The following is a 12,599-nucleotide window of genomic DNA, read 5'->3' as shown; positions in this document are numbered from 1 at the left end:
AAAGAGAAAGAGGGTTAGGAAACTAAAGCAGTGGTACTAAGAGAATATAAAAAAGATAAAAAGTGGTGGAAGGAACTGAGGAAATGCAGATAGTTCCTATTAGATTAAGAAGTTGTGAATGAAGTACAGTAAAGAAACAGCAATGAAAAAAGAGTGTAAATTAGTAAAGAGAGGTAAATAAGGGTGAAAAAGAAAATGAGTGCATAACAATGTGAACACAATATAAATTACATAATGCAAACTACACAATAACTTCTACAATATGTTACATTATTTATTTTTGCTGTTCTCAGAATATATTGAATTCCACTTAAATTAGTGAGTTCAAAGTCTTCATCATATAACAGCGGGAAAAAAAAAACACAATCTAAAAGATTGTGTTTAAAAAAACCCATCCAAACATACATCTCATATATGTACACTAATCTTTGATTCACTTACTTTTCCATGAGGCCAAGTAGAAGATAGTGAAGGTCCTTTTGGTAGAAAAAAAGTCTGCTGTTCCTTATGAGTTCCATTTCATCGACTTCCTATGAAAAAAGATCTAAAAACATCATACCATACACAATCCTCACGGCCAATTTGTGTCTGATATATCGGTATTTTTTACTTTGAGATCCACTTAAAGTATCTACATGAGATAAATAATTTCAAATATTAGATTAACTAACTAACTAACTAACTTTTATTAACTATTCCCGTCTTCAAAGGCCAATTCCCTTTACTAAAACTTTGGTTTTAAAAACACTAGATAAGAATTTGTAGAGTCATAAGGCAAACGTTGTTTATAAGTTAAATGAGAATCATTGCAGTAACTCCATCCATTTTCAGATTTTAAGTAGCATGTATAATGTCCTGAGGTGGTCGAAGGTCCATCATGATAAATAATAGCTTCAGTTGTAAAGGTCCTTCCAGAAATTGATAACTGAGAAGCCACAAAATTTTTGATAGAAGTTGTCAATTTAGTTCCATCAGGTCTACATCGTTGGAAAACTAAAATGATATACTGCCCATACCTTTGTATAAATAATGTGGACAGCATTGTACAGTTACATTGGGTACACACCATATTATGATCTGCTGCTTTAACTAGATTTTTAAAAGACACTGATTTACAGTCTGGTAAAGTCAAATATATAAATCTTTCAGTGTCTATTGTAGTAGTACTTGATAAACTACAATTGTGGCAGTCATGCTGCCATTGATAAGAAAGACTGAAAAGATTATCTACATCTACACCTTCATCTTCCAAAACACCAAACATATACATTAAAAATTCCTGACAATCCTGCTGAATGTTCTGTGAAAATTTATCTTGACCAGAACACAAATCTAAAATATTTCGAATTTCTGTTACACTTTCTATTTGTGCTGTAACACTGCTACATTTCTGAAACACAGAATTCAATAAACCACACAATCTTTGATCCCGATTTTCAACAATCTGTTCTTGTAAACTTTTAAGAAAAAAAACAACATTAACCACTACATTAGCATAGCAGTTGACACCAGAACTGTTTTCAAACTGAAATCCAACAACATTTTCTCCACAATTCTTTTTCTTCCTGTTTTCAATTACAGTTTTCTCTACTTTTTGTCTTTTTGCAACTACCTCACTACAATTATCCTCATTTCTTCTTTTTCGGCCTACCACACGTTTTTCAAACAGAGGATATTGAGGCAAATGTGGAGCATACTCTCTTCTTAACCTATTGTATTCTTTAACACAATCTAGATCGGCAGAAATATTTGTCTCATCACATGCAATCAAATACAATCCTGATAAAGTTCTGACTCGAGATAATGCCACATATGCCATACCCTCTTTAAACACAGATCTTCCAATGTTCACCAATGCACTATCTACACTTAAACCTTGAGATTTATGAATTGTCACTGCATACGCCAAACAAACAGGAAACTGTTTTCGGCGAACATATAAGTCTTTTACAAGTAAAAATCTAGCAGAACAACGACTTATTTGTTGTACTTGTTCAATGCCATCAAATTTTATTTTTAAAAATTCAATTCCATCTCTATTTCTGTAATTCACAAAATCAACAACATAACCCATTGCTCCATTTACCAGACCGCTTTCAACATTTAAATTCCTTCTCAAAATGATACGACAATTTAAACACACATTCAGAGTCTTTTCAAAACCAGCTGTTTTTGAAATACTTTTCTCCAATGAATGCAATTTAATTTTCAAATTTTCTGACAAAACAATTGTTGCACCCATATGCTCTATTTTATCTATTGCTTCTAGTTTCACAATCTCTTCATTTTCTAAGTCTAACATTTTTTGGTTGAAGATGGAACATTCTTGCAGAGTTGGCATCAAACATATCCCAGATTTCTTCTCAGTCATTTTTTTAAAAATATTCTCTGGAAGAATGTTTTCATTTGGATACAAATTTGAAATTAATCGACTATGCAAAGCTTTTTTCCCTTTCTCAGTCATTTTTCCAATTCTTACATCTTGTAGAATATTTTTATAATCTTCATCCTTGGCCTGTCGCATATTTTGAAGCAGTTCAGCATATTTAAAATTTAGCCATATATTAACATTTCCAATGCTTCCAAGGGACTTCCTGGTATCTTCATGCGTGAGCATTTTAAACACTGGTTGTCCTTTTACTGGAGTCAACTGCAATAGATCTCCAAAAACAATAATGTGTTTTCCTCCAAATAACACATCATAGTCTGTTTTAAGAATTTCTTGCATTCTCAAATGCACAAAAGCAAGCATTAGATTTGAGACCATGCTTACTTCATCTATGATAAGAAGTTTCATTTTCTTCAAGACTCTTGAAACTTCAGAACACGCATCTCCAGATAGCTTGTTGTAATGCAATTTATTATCATGTTCAACTGGCAGCATCAATAAACGATGTAGAGTAATCCCTTTAATGTTATGTGCTGCCAGACCAGTTGGAGCAGTTACAACACAAGACAGTGGTGAATCAGTCCTTTTCTGCAGATAACTTGCAACGGCTTTAATTAGAAAACTTTTTCCTGTCCCCGCTTCTCCACTTACATACAGTCGGACAGGGTCAAATAATATACATGAGCACTCTTTTTTCTCATGTCTGAATCCATGTTCAATCTGCTCTGTGACTTCATCATATATCTTTTTCTGCTCAATGTTTAGTTGCGTTACCAAATCTTCTAAGTTAACTCCATCCTCTTGAGCTTGTTCCATAGCTCTTTCCACCTCATCCATGGCAGTGGCAGCTTCATTTTGGATAATTGGTCCTCCTAGTGGATCCTGGCTCAATGAAGTAGAACTCTGACTATCTTGAGAACTGTTTCTAGCTATCTCTTCAGCAATTGTGGTTTCTTGCTCCATTTCTTCATTCAACATTTGCAGATAATTTAGAAAAATAGGACATTCTATGGTATCCTTAGTTGCATTAAAAGAGTCTTCATAACAGAGAAAATCTCCAAGTAGTTCCTCTTCTGTACGCCATGGCTTAAAGAGTTGCAAAAGAGCTAAGTAGTAAAATTCTCTTTTGTCTGGAACTTCACAACTCAATTTTCGATGATTAATCAAATGGCCTTTTTTCTGCTTCACTAGACATCCTTCATAGCCAATGAGTGCATATTTTCCATTATTGATATCTTCTGTGATGTTCCTCTTATAACTGTAGTTTTGAAGAACTTCATACAAACATGTGTTCTCAAGGTGAGTACTTCTATTTGGATAGTATGTATCCAACATATTTGTCTTCAAAATATCTGTACTGTTTGGTTCTTTTTCCGCCAAATATTCAATTTCTTGTACAGATTTCAAAACTCGGTTTCGTGTGGCAGCAAGACCAAGACTCACCCAAATGATTGTTCTTGATTTGGCATAGAGACTTGCTGATGATAACCGATCAGAACATTCATATGCTCCAATTTCTCGATGCGACAACATCTTCAGACTGAAACTGTATAATTTCTTGCTTAGACTCTTTTCATGTGAAATGTCCTCCCACATTTCCTTCAGTTCTGTCTTTTCTTTTTTGGTGATGTAAGATGTCACATATCGAGCCACAGCAATAGAGTTGTCAGCAACGAACTGAATATCCATGTTAGCATTCCACATGGACAAAATCACTGGGTTGTAATCGTTGATGTACTTAGATTCTTCATTTCTTTTCAAATTATATGTGTTTTTGGGAGATTTTCTCGTCACAGTATGTCGTAGAGATGACATCAAATTATTTACTCTTCCCTTAGAAATCACTGGTCGAGGAAATGCAAAACGACATTTCGTGTAGTACTTTTCCTTGTTTTTAAATTTTCGACGACAGTACTTTCCACAACGATGAGATTGAAAACGTAAAACTTGTTGCCTTAAATTGTTTTCTTCAGTAGATTTTGGAACAGCACATGTTGAATACTCTTCAATGAAACTCATCACTGTTTCATCTGAATCTGTTCCAAATTTGGGTGCATCTTTAATCCACAACAACATATGTATATGAGGAGCACCTCTCGCTTGATATTCCTTCCTCCAAAAGAAATCCAAAACCTCTCCAAGGGGAGGATTTTTTTTGTTGGTAATAAAAGACATCATAGCTTCAAATCTATGATTAAAATATCTGCAAACATTCACTGGATCTAAAGAACACAGTTCTCCTGGTGTTTTCAATTCTATATTTGGTATGTTTTCATTTGCCTCTCGTAGAAATTGAAGTAAATCGTCCCATGCATACTCAGCACAGCTAAGAGTGAGGAACCATGTAGGAGTTCCTAAGTTTCTTAGCATACATTTCAATTCTCCATGACGACGAAACCAATACTCATTGGTTCCACGTTGACATGCCATGAGATTGATTAGCTGAGATTCCAAAATACTGTCTTGCAGATTAACTTTCTCCATAAAGTCCCTTGCACATACATTTTGCAAATGAGGTCCACTTTTTAATATATGATTAACTGCATAAGAAAGCCCAGACAAATCACTTTCAAACAGTAGATGAAATAAATATGGAATGCATTGACGAAACCTTGGATCTTCTGCATATAATCTTAGAGTCCGGTATTCAGCTGCAGGAATTTGAACTGGTCGATCATCATATCGTCCACCACAACCTGTTGGAAATAATTGTGGAAAACAACGAGCTTCCAAACTTTCTTCCCATACACTAATGGGACTTCCTTTTGCTGCCTTCATTTGAAACAAGTCAATTGCATTTCCCATTACTTCTTTGGAATGCAAAGGATGAACAGTATAATGTTCATATATTTCTTCAGTTCTAGACACATCAACTTTTTCAATTTGACCAACTGAAGAATCACTATCTTCTTCTGTAGCTGTTTCCTCAACTCCAACACTTACATGTTTGTAGTACTCATTGTTTTTAACTAAATACAACGTTGCCTTCTTGACTTTTTTAACATCCACTAAATCTTGCCAAATTTTCTTACTCTTTGTTGGAACCCCATTAACTAGAATAACTAAAGGATCTTCTTCTACTCTTTCTACACCAATTGTATTAATATTTTTCTTTACATCTAGAGGCAAATAAACAACTCTTCCCTTTAATCCTCTCAGTAAATCTGATGGAGGCAATTTCCCTGTCTTAGGCTCCATGCGTACAATAGCCTGAAAAGGATGGACACATTGAATCAAAATAGATTCATAAGTATTTAGATCCATCAATTCAGAAGGAATATCTATCAACTGAAGATTATTATAAACTGCTCTTGCAGGCATTCTATTTTCATTTAATTTTTTCAAACAATAAGTGCAAATACGCTGATCCAAACTCAAATCAAAAGAATTCTCCACCAACAAATAACTTACAAAATCCTCCCATTCACTATTATTTTCCAATTCACTTTTTGCATATAAATCAACTAACCTAGTCTGAATTTTATAATGAGTCCGTCGACAACACACACAAGTTACATTAGGCCTCTCACTTGATTTCACCTTAAACTTGATAATTTCCTCATCAAACTTTTCAATACTTGAAATTTGTCCATTATCTTCTGCATTGCCATCCATTACTATATCTATTTCTACACTGTCCTCTTTGTTCCCAAAATAACAAAACTCAATTTCTTCACAAATAGTCTTCACATCCACTTCAGATCCATGCAAAAGAGCACTATTTAACTGTTTAAGCTTAAGTGCAGGACTTTTTGCATAATACAACTTCCTCACTAATTTCCTTACGTTATTATGATGCACTGCTAACATCCTAAAATGATGAAAAACACTCCGACAAACTTTTCTAGAAAGACATGCTAGTGAATGCCCTTGCAAACCTGTGCTTTCTCTCACTCTGCAAGGATCTAACTCTTGCAGGATCTTCATTTTTTGTTTGAGACTTTTTTTACTATATGTACGTAAGAAATTTCGAAGCAAATCAATTGATTCCTGTCGCACACTACAAATACTACTGCATTTCCATGTGTACACTGGACCCTTAGTACGTCTCCCTAAAACTTCATCAGCTAACACCTCTTCTGCATCTCTAGGTACAAGTTTCTCTTTTTCCATCACACAACTATCTTTCACCTCATAGGCACGACCACTGGTGTCAACCGCATGCACCAAATCATTTTCCTGAAAGTAACTCTCCTCATTAAAAAAAGGCTCAGAACTTGAACTATGCATCCATTCACCAGAAAATACTTCACAAAAATTACTCCGATTAATAATTCTTTTCCATCTACTGTTCGATTTGAAAACATCCATTGCCTTATTAAGTATCCTAATTCTATTGATTATTAAAATAAATAATTTTTTCTTAACTTCAAAAGCCTGATCAACAATCTTTTCTACACTTTTCTTTTTCTTGTAAAAAGCAGCTTTTAGTTTACTTTTCTTTTCATTTTTTAGCAAATTTAAAACTACCCTATTGCGAAACATTCGCCTACGAATGTCCCTAAAAACATTTACCCTTCTATTGCTAACCATTCTCTTCTCTCCTGGTCCAATGGAAACATTTTTTGTGGGCTTCTCTTTCCTTTTTAGATTTGTTGACTTTTTCTGTATATTCACATTAGCAATTTCATTTTTTTTCCTACGACATATGTTACGAAGAAAAGACTTAATTGGCTTACCAGAAGCTTTTCTGGTGTTTTTTGAAGTAGTTGTTGAAGAGGATTCCATAAACTCTGTTGTTGATGTTCTCCTTTTCCGTATGGTATTTTTGATTTTTCTTTGCCTTGAAGGCATTTTTGCTTGCTTTTCAGAAGTTGATTTGAATCTGTTGTTCTGTTAAAAAAACACATGAAAGACCACTATTAGCAAACAACAAAGTAATGTTAAAAAGCAAACAATATAAACAATAAATTGCAACATATTTAAGTTTATACAATACCAACTCATGGCTTTATTTTTAAAGGCCTTGCGCCACCAGTGCGTCACTTATTACCCATGTTTAAAGTCAAGCATCAGCTGCACATGGCATTCATAAATAAGGGCCAAATGCATATACCAATCAATTGCACCCAAAAATCGATTTTTGAATAACATGTAAGGAACACTGCACAGAACCTATGTACAACCAATCAATATCATCAAACAAAGTCAGGGCCTTATTTATGAAAGCCTTGCGCCACCAGTGTGTCACTTATTACCCATGTTTAAAGTCATGCATCAGTTGCACATGGCAATCATAAATAAGGGCCAAATGCATATACCAATCAATTGCACCCAAAAATCGATTTTTGAATAACATGTAAGGAACACTGCACAGAACCTAAGTACAACCACTCAATATCATCAAACAAAGTCAGGGCCTTATTTATGAAAGCCTTGCGCCACCAGTGCGTCACGTATTACCCATGTTGAAAGTCATGCATCGGCTGCACATGGCAATCATAAATAAGGGCCAAATACATATACCAATCAATTGCACCCAAAAATCGATTTTTGAATAGCATGTAAGAAACACTGCGCAAAACCTAAGTACAACCACTCAATATCATCAAACAAAGTCAGGGCCTTATTTATGAAAGCCTTGCGCCACCAGTGCGTCACGTATTACCCATGTTGAAAGTCATGCATCGGCTGCACATGGCAATCATAAATAAGGGCCAAATACATATACCAATCAATTGCACCCAAAAATCAATTTTTGAATAACATGTAAGAAACACTGCGCAGAACCTATGTACAACCAATCAATATCATCAAACAAAGTCAGGGCCTTATTTATGAAAGCCTTGCGCCACCAGTGCGTCACGTATTACCCATGTTTAAAGTCATGCATCGGCTGCACATGGCAATCATAAATAAGGGCCAAAAACATATACCAATCAATTGCACCCAAAAATCGATTTTTGAATAGCATGTAAGAAACACTGCGCAAAACCTAAGTACAACCACTCAATATCATCAAACAAAGTCAGGGCCTTATTTATAAAAGCCTTACGCCACCAGTGCGTCACATATTACCCATGTTGAAAGTCATGCATCGGCTGCACATGGCAATCATAAATAAGGGCCAAATACATATACCAATCAATTGCACCCAAAAATCAATTTTTGAATAACATGTAAGAAACACTGCGCAGAACCTATGTACAACCAATCAATATCATCAAACAAAGTCAGGGCCTTATTTATGAAAGCCTTGCGCCACCAGTGCGTCACTTATTACCCATGTTTAAAGTCATGCATCGGCTGCACATGGCAATCATAAATAAGGGCCAAATACATATACCAATCAATTGCACCCAAAAATCGATTTTTGAATAACATGTAAGAAACACTGTGCAGAACCTATGTACAACCAATCAATATCATCAAACAAAGTCAGAGCCTTATTTATGAAAGCCTTGCGCCACCAGTGCGTCACTTATTACCCATGTTTAAAGTCATGCATCAGCTGCACATGGCAATCATAAATAAGTGCCAAATACATATACCAATCAATTGCACCCAAAAATCGATTTTTGAATAACATGTAAGGAACACTGCACAGAACCTAAGTACAACCACTCAATATCATCAAACAAAGTCAGGCCTTATTTATGAAAGCCTTGCGCCACCAGTGCGTCACTTATTACCCATGTTTAAAGTCATGCATCAGTTGCACATGGCAATCATAAATTAGGGCAAAATACATATACTAATCAATTGCACCCAAAAATCAATTTTACAATAACATGTAAGAAACACGGCGCAGAACCTAAGTACAACCAATCAATATCATCAAACAAAGTCAGGGCCTTATTTATGAAAGCCTTGCGCCACCAGTGCGTCACGTATTACCCATGTTGAAAGTCATGCATCGGCTGCACATGGCAATCATAAATAAGGGCCAAATACATATACCAATCAATTGCACCCAAAAATCGATTTTTGAATAACATGTAAGGAACACTGCACAGAACCTAAGTACAACCACTCAATATCATCAAACAAAGTCAGGGCCTTATTTATGAAAGCCTTGCGCCACCAGTGCGTCACGTATTACCCATGTTTAAAGTCATGCATCGGCTGCACATGGCAATCATAAATAAGGGCCAAATACATATACCAATCAATTGCACCCAAAAATCGATTTTTGAATAGCATGTAAGAAACACTGCGCAAAACCTAAGTACAACCACTCAATATCATCAAACAAAGTCAGGGCCTTATTTATGAAAGCCTTGCGCCACCAGTGCGTCACGTATTACCCATGTTGAAAGTCATGCATCGGCTGCACATGGCAATCATAAATAAGGGCCAAATACATATACCAATCAATTGCACCCAAAAATCAATTTTTGAATAACATGTAAGAAACACTGCGCAGAACCTATGTACAACCAATCAATATCATCAAACAAAGTCAGAGCCTTATTTATGAAAGCCTTGCGCCACCAGTGCGTCACTTATTACCCATGTTTAAAGTCATGCATCGGCTGCACATGGCAATCATAAATAAGGGCCAAATACATATACCAATCAATTGCACCCAAAAATCGATTTTTCAATAACATGTAAGGAACACTGCACAGAACCTAAGTACAACCACTCAATATCATCAAACAAAGTCAGGCCTTATTTATGAAAGCCTTGCGCCACCAGTGCGTCACTTATTACCCATGTTTAAAGTCATGCATCAGTTGCACATGGCAATCATAAATTAGGGCAAAATACATATACTAATCAATTGCACCCAAAAATCGATTTTTCAATAACATGTAAGAAACACGGCGCAGAACCTAAGTACAACCAATCAATATCATCAAACAAAGTCAGGGCCTTATTTATGAAAGCCTTGCGCCACCAGTGCGTCACTTATTACCCATGTTTAAAGTCATGCATCAGCTGCACATGGCATTCATAAATAAGGGCCAAATACATATACCAATCAATTGCACCCAAAAATCGATTTTTGTTTAACATGTAAGAAGCACTGTGCAGAACCTATGTACAACCAATCAATATCATCAAACAAAGTCAGAGCCTTATTTATGAAAGCCTTGCACCACCAGTGCGTCACTTATTACCCATGTTTAAAGTCATGCATCAGCTGCACATGGCAATCATAAATAAGGGCCAAATACATATACCAATCAATTGCACCCAAAAATCGATTTTTGAATAACATGTAAGGAACACTGCACAGAACCTAAGTACAACCACTCAATATCATCAAACAAAGTCAGAGCCTTATTTATGAAAGCCTTGCACCACCAGTGCGTCACTTATTACCCATGTTTAAAGTCATGCATCAGCTGCACATGGCAATCATAAATAAGGGCCAAATACATATACCAATCAATTGCACCCAAAAATCGATTTTTGAATAATATGTAAGAAGCACTGTGCAGAACCTATGTACAACCAATCAATATCATCAAACAAAGTCAGAGCCTTATTTATGAAAGCCTTGCACCACCAGTGCGTCACTTATTACCCATGTTTAAAGTCATGCATCAGCTGCACATGGCAATCATAAATTAGGGCAAAATACATATACTAATCAATTGCACCCAAAAATCGATTTTTCAATAACATGTAAGAAACACGGCGCAGAACCTAAGTACAACCAATCAATATCATCAAACAAAGTCAGGGCCTTATTTATGAAAGCCTTGCACCACCAGTGCGTCACTTATTACCCATGTTTAAAGTCATGCATCAGCTGCACATGGCATTCATAAATAAGGGCCAAATACATATACCAATCAATTGCACCCAAAAATCGATTTTTGAATAACATGTAAGGAACACTGCACAGAACCTAAGTACAACCACTCAATATCATCAAACAAAGTCAGGGCCTTATTTATGAAAGCCTTGCGCCACCAGTGCGTCACTTATTACCCATGTTTAAAGTCATGCATCAGCTGCACATGGCATTCATAAATAAGGGCCAAATACATATACCAATCAATTGCACCCAAAAATCGATTTTTCAATAACATGTAAGAAACACTGCACAGAACCTAACTACAACCACTCAATATCATCAAACAAAGTCAGGGCCTCATTTATAAAAGCCTGGCGCCACCAGTGCATCACTTATTACCCATGTTTAAAGTCATGCATCAACTGCACATGGCAATCATAAAAAAGGCCAAATAAAAATACCATTCATTTGCACCCAAAATCGATTTTTAAATAACATGTAAAAAACACTGCGCAGGACTTATATACTAACATACAATTTCACTTCTAAAACATAACTATCTGCTTCCAAATATTCTCCATAGAGAAAATAAATCTCTATCTAAATTAAATGAATCATTACTTACCTTTAGAAATGCTTTTGGAGATTGAAAACAGTGTCAGACACACACACCAATTTTTCTTTAGCAGAGGAAAAGGTGTGCTCTCAATACACTGAAACCAAGACTGGCATAGAAAATCTCTATCTTTGTACACATATGCCTTAATTCAACCAATGAAAACTCTTCCCTCACTATTTTCAAACCAACACCCATCCCCCTCTCAAACCTTTCTATCTGTTACCATAGCAACTCCCTCCTAACTGAACTCTAAGGTTCAAAAGTTTATCTTACAATGTTGCAAATTAACTCAGCAAGGATGTTTGACCTGTCAATACAGCAGCCTATACAGGGTATTTTTGCTTTTGGTGACTTTTTTTAAACCATTCAAATTGCTTCTTTCACACAACATAACCATGCACCCTAACTTTCAGTTTTCAACTATCTGAATCCACCAATCATTGCTAGTGATTCAAGAGCACAGAAACTCCACAATTATTTTTTTGTGAACTCCTACTGTTCCAACTGCCATTTCATTCCCACACTTCATCTGACTGGACCAGAACCTTCTCACATCATGTACTCTGTTTGGGTTATTGGACATAGCTACATCCACTGGGCTCAAAGGTATGCAGCTAGCAGAAATTTTCATAACCTTGATTTATCAAATGTGGAAATCAAGTGGATTGGCCACAGAGGATTAAAATGTCACCAATTGATACCATTGGTGAAAACCTTTTTGCATCTGCCAGAACCTGACCTTATAATTGTGCACTGTGGTGGAAACGATCTAGGCACATTAACTGGGGTAGGTCTGGAAATGCTATTAAAGGACACCTTTCATCAATTGATGATACTTTTTCCCCACACTGCCTTGGTATATTCCAATATATGCCAAAGACAGAAATGGAACTGGTCCA

The 12,599-nt window shown here is 35.8% G+C and overlaps 1 long non-coding RNA gene across 1 annotated transcript; it reads right to left on the bottom strand.

Moving 5' to 3' along the window:
* Window positions 1-441: 441 nt before the first annotated feature.
* Window positions 442-11,811, bottom strand: LOC147705968 (uncharacterized). Its single transcript, XR_015297337.1, has 3 exons — window positions 11,707-11,811; window positions 7,069-7,222; window positions 442-530 (listed from the first exon to the last, which is right to left on the bottom strand). It is a non-coding gene; the product is annotated as an uncharacterized LOC147705968 (long non-coding RNA).
* Between the last annotated feature and the right edge of the window lie 788 nt (window positions 11,812-12,599).

The sequence above is a fragment of the Lissotriton vulgaris genome, chromosome 7 (assembly GCF_964263255.1).
Source record: "Lissotriton vulgaris chromosome 7, aLisVul1.2, whole genome shotgun sequence".
Lineage (NCBI taxonomy): Eukaryota > Metazoa > Chordata > Amphibia > Caudata > Salamandridae > Lissotriton > Lissotriton vulgaris.
The sequence above is the reverse complement of the archived record's forward strand: the minus strand, read 5'-3'. Positions and strand labels throughout refer to the sequence as shown.